Genomic DNA, 10,959 nt, shown 5'->3' with positions numbered 1-10,959 from the left:
CTTCAAAAACTAACTTTTAGGGGTATGTATAGGTTAAGGGCCGAATTTACATGTCCAATACTAATGAGGACTTAAACTTCTTTTCGGATGGCATTGATGACACCTTGCACTGCCTGTAGCATTGTCGTTTTGGTGCAAGGCACTGTCTGTAGCATTGTCGTTTTGGTGCAAGGCACTGCCTATGGCACTGAATTTTTGTTGCCTTGCATGTCTTCTTTTATTGCTCCATTTTGTAGCCCTGAGGTACCATTTCATGCAACCTTTCTCCAATTCATGTCCAAGTATTCTTACACATGAAATAAGCTCTATTAAGCGCAATTGTCGCATAAATTAGCATCCAAACAACAAGCAAGTAGGGTAAATAACGTCAAAATATATGGAAATATCGCACGACATAACCTATTCAGATTCCCTCGGTTCACTTCTTCTGAAGCGTAACACCTCCTTGATCTAGTCATCCAGTGAGCAGTTGCGTTGTCCGTCATTTTGCCCTTCCCCATTAACTGGTAAGTCCATGAAACTGTTTTGTACTCTTGACTCCCTTCTTCTCTGACGGTGGTAGTGGACAATTGCTGGTATGTCTGAACCATTACAGGAGGTCTTAGATGAACAGTGATCAATGGAGTTACTCGAGGTGGTGCTCCTACAGCTTCGACATTCCTAATGGTGACGATGGTCCCCTTCAAGTCATAATCTTCATCTAATGCAATCATGTTGGCTCCTTAATTCTTATGGTTTCGCAATGGATTACGATTTACATTTGGTGGGGTTGGGGTACATTGTATGGATCCACTCTTAATTAATAGCTCTATCCCATTATTCAATTTGTAGCAATCCTCGGTGTCATGCCCGAAAATACCAGAATGGTAGGCACAACGCTTGGCCGCATCCAAATATTTTGAGGGATTGTCCCTTCCACCGGATATATTCGTCCGACTCTTCTCAATTTTTCAAGCAATTGGGCTAAAGTCTCTGCAATTTGAGTGAAATTTCTAGGGTTGCTTTCTTCAAAGTTTGTGTTTGGCCTGGGTGCATAGGCGGATCTATTTTGGTGGGTGGTGGTTTAGACGGGAGTGTATGGTCATGGTGGTTTTAAGTGTATATTGGCTCAGAGTGGGTTGTTGTGGGGTTGAGAATTATAGCATGATTGGGTATTATATACTGGAGCATAAGTGGGTTGATGTGGAGGATGAGTTTTTGTGTGGTAAGAACTGCTTCGATGAGCAGGACTTGACTGATAGTAGGGGATGATCATCGTTGCTTCCTCTTTCTTCTTCTTCCCACTGCCAATGATCCCATATTGTATAGCCTTACTAGCAGCTTGTAGCTCGGCCATTGACTGTAGCTTCCCTGACTTGAAAATTTCTTCCAAGAAATCCCCATTTTGACCGGCTCGGGAAATATTTGACCCATCATACCCATCATCTTTCAAAATAAATTCCTTCTTGGGCACGAATAAAATACATATTTAGCTCATTATCATCCAATGGAGGTTGATTCCTAGCAGCTTTCGATCTCCAACGGTGAGCATATTTTTGAAATGATTCAGTGGGCTTCTTCTGTAGATTCACCAAAGCAAATCTATCTGGAGTGATCTCGGTGTTAAATCTGAAGCGATTCATAAAATCTTCAACCATGTCCTACCATTCCCTCCAATTCCTAGGGTCTTGTTTGGTATACCAAGTAAGCGCTTCTCCAGCCAGACTCCTTATAAACAACTTCATTCTCAGCTTTTCGTTTCTTCCTACTCCGACCAACTTGTCACAGTAATGTCATGCCCCAACCTCGGGGAGCATGACCGACGCTCAACCGAGTGAACCCGGTCGAGCAAGCCTAGTAAACCTTTCCTACCCGACTCATTCATGATCCAAAAAAGAATGCGTCACCATTTGTAAAACAGGGGAGAGATCAGTTATATAAATATATAAACGTTGCTAGTTCATTTTTCATTATATGTATTATGCCATAGTTAAGTTTCCAAAATACAACTCGATCCAACGACTACCCCAACATACATACATGAACCACAAAAACGTCTACGGAGCCTCTAAGGATACAAAAGAGCAACACGACAATGCCGGCAACAAGGCCCCCGCTATACCTCAAAATGTGAAAACTTATACAAAGAAGGACTACATGACCCCTGGGAGAAATGGGGCTCACCAAAACTGCTGTGAGGAGAGAAAGAGAGCACCACTATCTGCGATCGGCACTATCTGCGATGGAACCACCTACATCCATTCAAAGATGTAGCGCCCCCGGCAAAAGGGATGTTAGTACTGTCGAATAGTACTAGTATGTAAGGCAAACACTAATCTTAGTAGAATGAACAGTGAAACAAAGAGAAGGCAGTCATAATAATCAATGAGTACTTCATAGAAATACAAAGAAAACACCAAGTAAGGATCACGTAGTTTCCAATTCAATCTTTCCGTCTTTTTAGATTAATAATCTTTAGTGCCAAGCCACAACTCACAATGCCACCGTGTTTTTACACGGAGTCCGGTCTCGGCCCGACCGGCTAAGCCATCTCAAGTGAGACATATCCATATCCACAATGTAATTCAATAATTCCAATACAAATGCCACCATGTGTACAGTATGGTGTCCGATCTCGGTCCGATCGGCTAAGCCATCTCACTTGAGACATAACCTCTTTCAACTGTCCACTCAATTCACATTTCTTTCCCATCATCATTACATGACACAAACAACCTCATTTTTTAAGTAGTTCTTGGCACTTGGGCACATTTTACAATTCAAGTCTTTTCCTTTTTTATTTGTTCAAATAACATCATCATTCATGTCGATAAGTGCCATCACATAAGGCATTTCACACATAAGGGAAGGAGCTTGGAAAATCATAATTACGCTCTCAAATAGCATGATGACATGGTAACCATCTAAAACAATGAGGGAACATGAATCTTTCAATCAAACACACTTAGGTAAACAATTCTAGTATAATCAAGTTGGAACTTATACCGATTATTCGGACACCAGGAGTTCAATTCTAAGAAGAAGAGAGTTAGCCATACAAACCTCAATTGCGCTTCTTTAGACTCTACAATTATCCGTAACCCTTAGCAACCTCAAGCTATTTTTGCAATATACAAATTGAACCCATAATTAGGAAAAATGTTCATAGTTCTAGTTCACTTTTTATTTTTCCCACACTCTTTATCACATGCATTCAAGATGAACCACTCTCATACCCATGAAGTACTACCCTAGTACCCCATTATAGCTATGGTTGAAATTAAGAGCTGGGGTGATGAAATCTTACCTTTTTGGATGAAGAAATTGGGTGCTCTACTTGAGTATCTCCAAGCTTTGAGTGATGGTTGAAGATTGATTGATGAAAATTAGCCCCTCCCTCTTGAACCCTCTCTCTCTAACTCTAGAAGTATCAGAAAATGAGCTCAAAATAGACCTAAGGGTTGTTTTAACGGAATGGGGGTCGGGTTTTAAATTAAGAAAAATGGTGCCCCGACACAGGTCTGTGGTCGCATATGCGACCGCATAATGGTTATGCGGTTCGCAAAGTGACCGCATAAATAGCCCTCAGGGGCCTAAACTTTTGGCTCAGGTATGCGACCAGTATCCGGTCCGCATACTTGTTCTACGGTGGAATAATGCACCAGAGAACTCCCTCCGCAAAAACCCAAGAGGAATTATGCGACCGATATGCGGTATGCATATCGATTATGTGGTCGCATAATCAACCGCAAAACTGACCTCAAATTAGCCAAACTTACTACTTTACTCTGCGGCCAATATGCGATCCGCAGAGTGATTATGCGACCGCATAATAAGCCGCAAAAATGCGTTCTTCTACGAAATATTTTCCTCTCAGTCCGTAGGGTACTACTCAATCCAAAAATTCTGAACCGCTATAATAACGCAGGAATCTAACTTGGCACCACGAAACCCCGAGTTTTTGGTTAAACTTTTTACGGGTCCTTACAAGTAAGCCCTCAAATGAGCGTGAGGGTCAATTGTTCCATCAAAAATGTCGAACTTTGGAGGCTTATACCCTGCGAGCATGTTGACATATTCATAAACCTTATAATCCAAACTCTCGCTTCCTCGAGCAACTTAGAGATTCTTCATCTATTTTCTCAGTACTCGGAACTGTTCTAACGTTGACTCCTCCTCCTTGTACTTTGCTTCTTTTTCCATTTCAGCATATTAATCTAGCTTAAAGGGCACTCGGACCATGACAGATGCGGTAAAGGTGGGTTTAGATTCAGTATATATGGGAGGAACATATCGCTCACAGGTGGTTGTGTGTGCCGCATGTATATACTATGTGTGGTTGTTTGTAAAGGTGACATTGTGACGAGGAGGGGTGTGAACCAAATTGGTGGTGGCAGGTGGATTTTGTGGTGCTGGGACATAGTTGGAAATATAGGGCATATGTATAGGAGGGTTTGGTGTATTTGCAGGGGTTACTGGTGGTATGACTTGAGTTGTGGTAGGGCTTTTAGTTGTAGTGGTTGGGGTGCTAGCGGGCTATCAGGTTGATAGAGGAAAGTGGTCGGAAGTGAGTAAGTAATGGAAAATGAGGTGGTTCTGGAAGCGTCATCATGGCTCGGTATAATAACTCCCTGATCTGTTGTACCACTTCTCTCAACGACTACATTTCTTATTCCATTCGGGCGACATGTTCATCATTCCGGGTATAATCCCTTCCCCCTAATCCCCCTGGGTTTTCGGCTACCACTAGAGCATTTTCGATCGGGTTATTTGCTGCAGTCATCTTTCCCTTGGATCTCAGGTTGTAAGGTGGCTCGGTCAGTTTTAGGTATCAACACAAATCAACCTTTGTTTCGGGGATGAATAAATAAAGTAGTAAAGCAAGAAAATAAAGAAAATTAAAGTCAGTATCAAGTATTGCACGGATATAAACACATAGAGTAGTTAGTTCACGTATCAAAGCAAGTCTATTTCCTTAAGTGCCTAAGGAGCTTACTTTGCAGGAGGTAGGCCTATATCGCGAGTGTTTTTGACAGTCAATCAAATTTGACACATTCAGATCCGCAGCAAACTTTAATTTTCATTGATATTTTTTACAGATTACAATCGAGTTTCAAAGCGGGGATAATTGTTATTGGCTCCGACATGATTTCAAAAGGTTTACAAAAGGTGGCATGGGCTTATACATTTTCCCTTAGGGAATGAAAAGTACAAGAAAGGAAATCAACCATCAACTTAGTAATCATCCCCGTAGTCTCCTCATATATTTTCCTCTTACGAATCGTCCTCAGGGTCCTTTTCAATCTCCTTCTCATTTTCCTCATTGTTGTATTCTGGTTCCTCTTGTGGATCCTCTTCTGGTTCTGTCTCAGACTCGATATGTATGTATTCAATAACTCGGTAGTCGTCGTTCGGTGGTGGCAATATGTGGTCGACCGATCCCGAGACTACCTGTCGATACATGGCAGTAGTGACAAGATAGTGAGGTATGATCTCGTAGTATATCTGTAGATCCGCCGTAGAATCCTCCATTCCGGTTAATCCTTCTCTGTTAGACCGATCCAATTTGTCTTCATTGTTGAAACACACACAATACTCAGGCATGCACCAAGGGCTTTTACCCATTCCCACCGTGATCAAGTCCTTCCAGTCGTCCTGGAGTCTTCTTACCCTAGGTATTGGAACCTGCCCATTGTCATAATCCTTGTACAATGTTATCCTTGACTAGAGGGGCACATCCTAAATCAAACCAAATTGCCGCGTGACCCTTAATGGTGCATACAACTGAATCCCCTCCAGACCTATTAACTCGATAAAGTATTTTCCCGAGCTTCTCAGGATTGATCTGCCATTCAACCAAGAAAGTTTCCAATTGAAGAACTCTCCGCTCATATGGGTCAGAAACTCAGTGGTGTAGCCCAGTGTCTCATCCTTTTATTGTGGCTGCGGATCATGTTAATAACGCCGACAAAGTAGTGGACGGTCGCTTCTCTCTAGAAAAATTATTCTGTGACCCATATCTATAGTATCAAGTTGCAACCTATGAAGAAATCATATCCTTTTGAAAATGCTGATAGCACTCGGAATGTCTCTGCTAGTACCATAGGAACAAGGGTGACTTGCATATTTCCTCGGAAGGCGGACAAAACTAGGTGCAGTAGGTTGATAGTGATTCGTCCCTTCCTTTGCGGGAAAGCCAGAAGTCCCAATAGTGCTAGAGAAAAGGTTAGGGGGCAGAGGCTTTCCCATGGTGCTTGATCACAATGGAATTTGTCTTGATTCCATTCATAACTCTTTCGGTGCCCAAATCTGTCGAATATTTGGTCCAGACTCACCCATCCATCTTCGATATTCCTTAAATTCTTGTTACTTGTTAGTCCTAATGCATTGAGGAACTGTAATGACCCAGCCGGTCGTTTTAAGTGTTATATCCCTATTTCCCCATTTACTGCTTATTGTGTGCTCAATTGTTGTTATGTGACTTGCCGGGGTGGTTAGTTTGGTTACGGGGATGTTTCAGAATGAATTGGGACACTTAGTCGCAAGGTTGAAAACTTAAGTTGAAAGAGTTGATTGGTTGTTGACTTATGTGTAAATGACTCTGGAATAGAGTTTTGATGGTTCTGATAGCTTCGTATGATAATTGTGGACTTAGGAGCGTGTCCAAATATTGATTTGCAGGTCCGTGGATAATTTTGGCTTGAATTGGCGAAAGTTGGAAAAATAGAAGAAGTTTGGAGAATTAGGAAATTTGGCAGAGAGTTGACTTTGTGGTTACCAAGCTCGGATTTTGTTGCCAGAAGTTGGAATAGGTCCGTTGTGCCATTTATGACTTGTGCACATTATTTGAGGTCAATCAGAGTTGATTTGATAGGTATCGGCATCTATTGTAGAAGTTGGAATTCATTAGTTTTCATTAGTCTTGAATTGGGGTACGATTCATGTTTTTGATCCCGGGGGCCTCAGGTGGATTTCGGATTGTTATCGGATTGGAATTAGACTTAGGAGAATTTCTGGGCTACTAATTTCTGGTGCGATCGCACCTGCGATGGATTTGGTCGCAGGTGTGCGACCGCTGAAGCGAAGAGGCGTAGCAGAAGTGATTTCAGCTGGGGCTGTGAGGCAGCGCAGGTGCGAGGTATTGGCTGCACGTGCGAAATCGTAGATGCGAAGAGTAGAGGCGCAGTTGCGAAGTCTGGAGAGGGGACCTGGGGAGCATAGGTGCGGAAGGATTTCTGCATATGCCGATGCACATCTGCGCATGGTCGACCTGTTACGCCTCATGTTTTCGTACGTAAGAGTACGTCGTAAGTCAATTTATGTAAGCTCAGAAATGAGATCATCTTTGAGAGTACATAAAGCAAGTTAATCATGTTACCTTGGAGATTACAAATCTTTAAGATCATGGATAACAAGTATTAAGAGGGTTGAAAGGCTAAGAAGCTAAACAAATAGAAGAAAATAAGTTTCGTCGAATGTCGACAAGTTGGAAATATTATAACGTGTACTTTTGTAACGTGACTAGGATGCTAAAAACTATAAGGAGGTTATGTTATGAGTTATTTTAGTCGTATGATAGTTGTGTGTTATGTTTTTAAGTCAAGCAAGTTGTGGAACAAAAGTTGGCAAAGGTCATCACAAGTTACATTCATAAATGTGCTGAAACTTACAAAATTTAAGATCTATGAGTCTAGTTTCTAACACATTAAACCGTTTGTTGATACGACATCATAGTAGAGATATATTCACATTTTTGGGAGACTGCGCCAAGCATCTCTCTATGGGACTCACAATGGCGGTTGATATATATTGATATATATAAGATGCCTCAACCCCATTTTAACTCATTCTTTTTCAGTATCTTCAGACCCTAGACACCTAAGAACACCCTCTCAAGGTTCTCTCATGATCCAAGACCCAAACAAAGGGCAAACAACACAAATCAAGTATCGGGAATCCCGTCGCGCTAGTAAGTTTCTTGAACTTCTTGTTGTTGCTGATTTTTGGGTGGTTCCAGCTCGTATGGGAGGTTGTTTTAAGTGGTTTAAGTTCTGTAAAATACTCTCCCAAGGTTTTCATATCAACCCTAGGTTATTTCAAGTCTTGCAAATGGATTACACCATATTTTAACATCAAAAGTTAGTTCTAGTGAAGAACAACACCTATTTGAGTTTGCGTTGTTATTGAGGATAGTTGTGGGCTGTGTTTGGGTGAAATTTCAAGTTTTTGCTACTGGAAAAGGTGAGTATAACTGACTACTAATTGTGCTTAAGCTTGCTTGTATGTTGGTTAAGTTGTTAGGATGATAAACTACAAGATAATACTTGGATTAACTTAAGTCACTTCTATGGTGTTGTATTGCCATTGAGGGCTGTTGTAAGCTAAATATAACTTGGATTTCGACTTGAAGCTACTGTAGGAGGAATTTTATTGTGTTCTTGCATGTGCTTAAGGCTATCTTGTTGTTTATTAATTTAAATGGATGTACTAGATATGAACTAGTGAATAAAGTTGCTAATTGGATTGTTTCCTTTGTTATAAATATATGATATAAGGATGGAATCATTGATGAATAAATTGGAGGAGGCCCTTGTTACAAGGGAGATGCTGCCCAAATTTACATAAAACGAGCTACTAGCTTAAGTTACCGACTTAGCCTTTATTCAGCACTGATTTTGAATCTCCTTATGCTATGGTAGACTGAGTTGAGTTGTTTGAAGAGTTGCTTGGAAGATATTAAGGACTCAACGAGGTTAAGGTATGTTAAGGCTAAACATTTCCTTCATTTTGGCATGATCCAGTAACTACATGTGTTTGATAACGAGACATAAAGAGAAGTTCATATTCCTGAATTTATGTACATTGGCCTAGTCTCTTAAGTTATAGTATTCTCCCTTATAAATGTGAACTCTGGAGGGGTAACCCTAAACTTAGGCCGATGAGGCCATATTCTGAATCATCTAAAAATAACGTCTACAACTAGTAATACCAAACTAAATATCTACATAGGGATGGTAAAGCCACAATACTGATATAAGAAAATGTACGTGACTCGTCTACAAGCCTCTAGGGATAACTGAGTTGTATCATGGTCGAGACAGGGTTTCGACCTACCCATCAAACTTGTTTATATAAAATGGACTCCAAGGTATAGACTTGGTAACTCCGAGGAAGTGGAGCTTACCGACCAAGCTGATGTTTGACTTTGTCTACTGGGAAGGTCTATCCAGCTGTCTATCAGGACCTGCAGGCATGAAATGCAGCGTTCCCAGCAAAAGGGATATCAGTATGAAATAATGTACCGAGTATGTAAGGTAACAAAATAACTGAAAGCTGAAACTGAACTGATAATATAATAGCTGAAAGTACTTGGGAGTCAAATATAATTTGAAAATATGCTTACCTGTTAATACTGACTCATCTCTCTCAATATAGTAAGTAAAATAGATGTCCGACCCTATAAGGCTCGGTATGTTAACCGCTCTGCCTAGTAGGCTCACTCATAGGCGCTCGGCCATACTAGGCTCTGTATCTAGGCCATTCTGGGTTCAGTCATAGGCGTTCAGCCATAGTAGGCTCGGTATATAACATACCATCTGATCAGAGGTTGCCCAATAGGAGCCTGCCCATCGATTATAGCTCGATGGTGGTGAAAATACTGTAATACTATATATATATATATATATATATATATATATATATATATATATATATAGACTCTCTGCTCTCTTGGCTAAAAGAAGACAAAACTAAACTTAATATGAAGTCCTGAAAAGGGAGAATAGTGTAGCTTATGCGACTAGGATAATGCACATAAATTCAGGAATAAGAACTTCTCTTTATGCATCATTATCAAACGCATGTAGTTACGGGATCATACCAAAATGAAGGAAAGGTTTAGCCTTAACATACCTTAACTCTGTTGAATCCTTAATAACTTCCAAGCAATTCTTCAAACAACTCAACCCAATCTACCATATCATAAGGAGATTCAAAATCAGTGCTGAGTAAAGGCTAAGTCCACAACTTAAACTAGTAGCTCGTTTACGTAAATTTGGGTAGCATCTCCCCTGTAACAAGGCCTTCCTCCAATACCATATACCAACAACAATAAGAACACAACAATAAAAACATGTATGCATCACTTTCCAACCTTATCTCCATCACCATATACCACAAAACAACCCACATTCCCTAACCACTTCATACATAAAACGACAACCAAAATAGTGCCAAAAAACCTAAAAATGTAACGACAAACGACCAGACCACCTTACGTCATTATGTGGTGTTTCCTCACACCTTTTATACTCCAAAAATCCATAAAACATCATCATAATAGGCCAACACGAGTGGACTACAAAACAGTCCACTAAAAGTGAAATAAATCGAACTCACGGGTTCCGATCACCGTCCTGTAAGTTCTAACTATTAGGAAATGAATTTATCAACCTTCATTGACATTTAAAAGCTTAAATACAGAAAATAGGCATTTTCTTAACTATGAAGTACCTTCCAAAACTCAAACTACAAAGAAAAAGAGAGGCGATACAGCGATGCGATACCTACGTCATAGGAATCGTTCTAATGTTATCGCTTCTTGATTTCGTACCCAGGAGTTAATATTGATTGGAACCCTTGTAGAGAGCTTAAGGGTAGGTTTTTGGGGGTTCTATGGTCGTGTTCTATGAAAAATGAATAGAAAGATGATTTAAAACCCTATATATATCAACTTTTGAAAAGTCAAAGAGGTGCTAGCTTGGCACCCTAGCATTGGCCCTTCTTCCGACGCTTATATATTTTTATCCATATATCGTATGAATAAACGGCTAAGAGTGTTAGAAACTAAATTCTAAGACCTTCAATTTGGTATATAATATGTCCCAAAAAGACCTTATATACACACAAAAGGTATTGCTCAAAAAGCTTTAGTGACACACCTACTTGTCACCTATGCAGTCTTCGCCGTTTCGCAAAACT

The sequence above is a fragment of the Nicotiana tomentosiformis genome, chromosome 10 (genome assembly GCF_000390325.3).
Source record: "Nicotiana tomentosiformis chromosome 10, ASM39032v3, whole genome shotgun sequence".
NCBI lineage: Eukaryota > Viridiplantae > Streptophyta > Magnoliopsida > Solanales > Solanaceae > Nicotiana > Nicotiana tomentosiformis.
Note: the sequence above shows the minus strand (reverse complement) of the source record.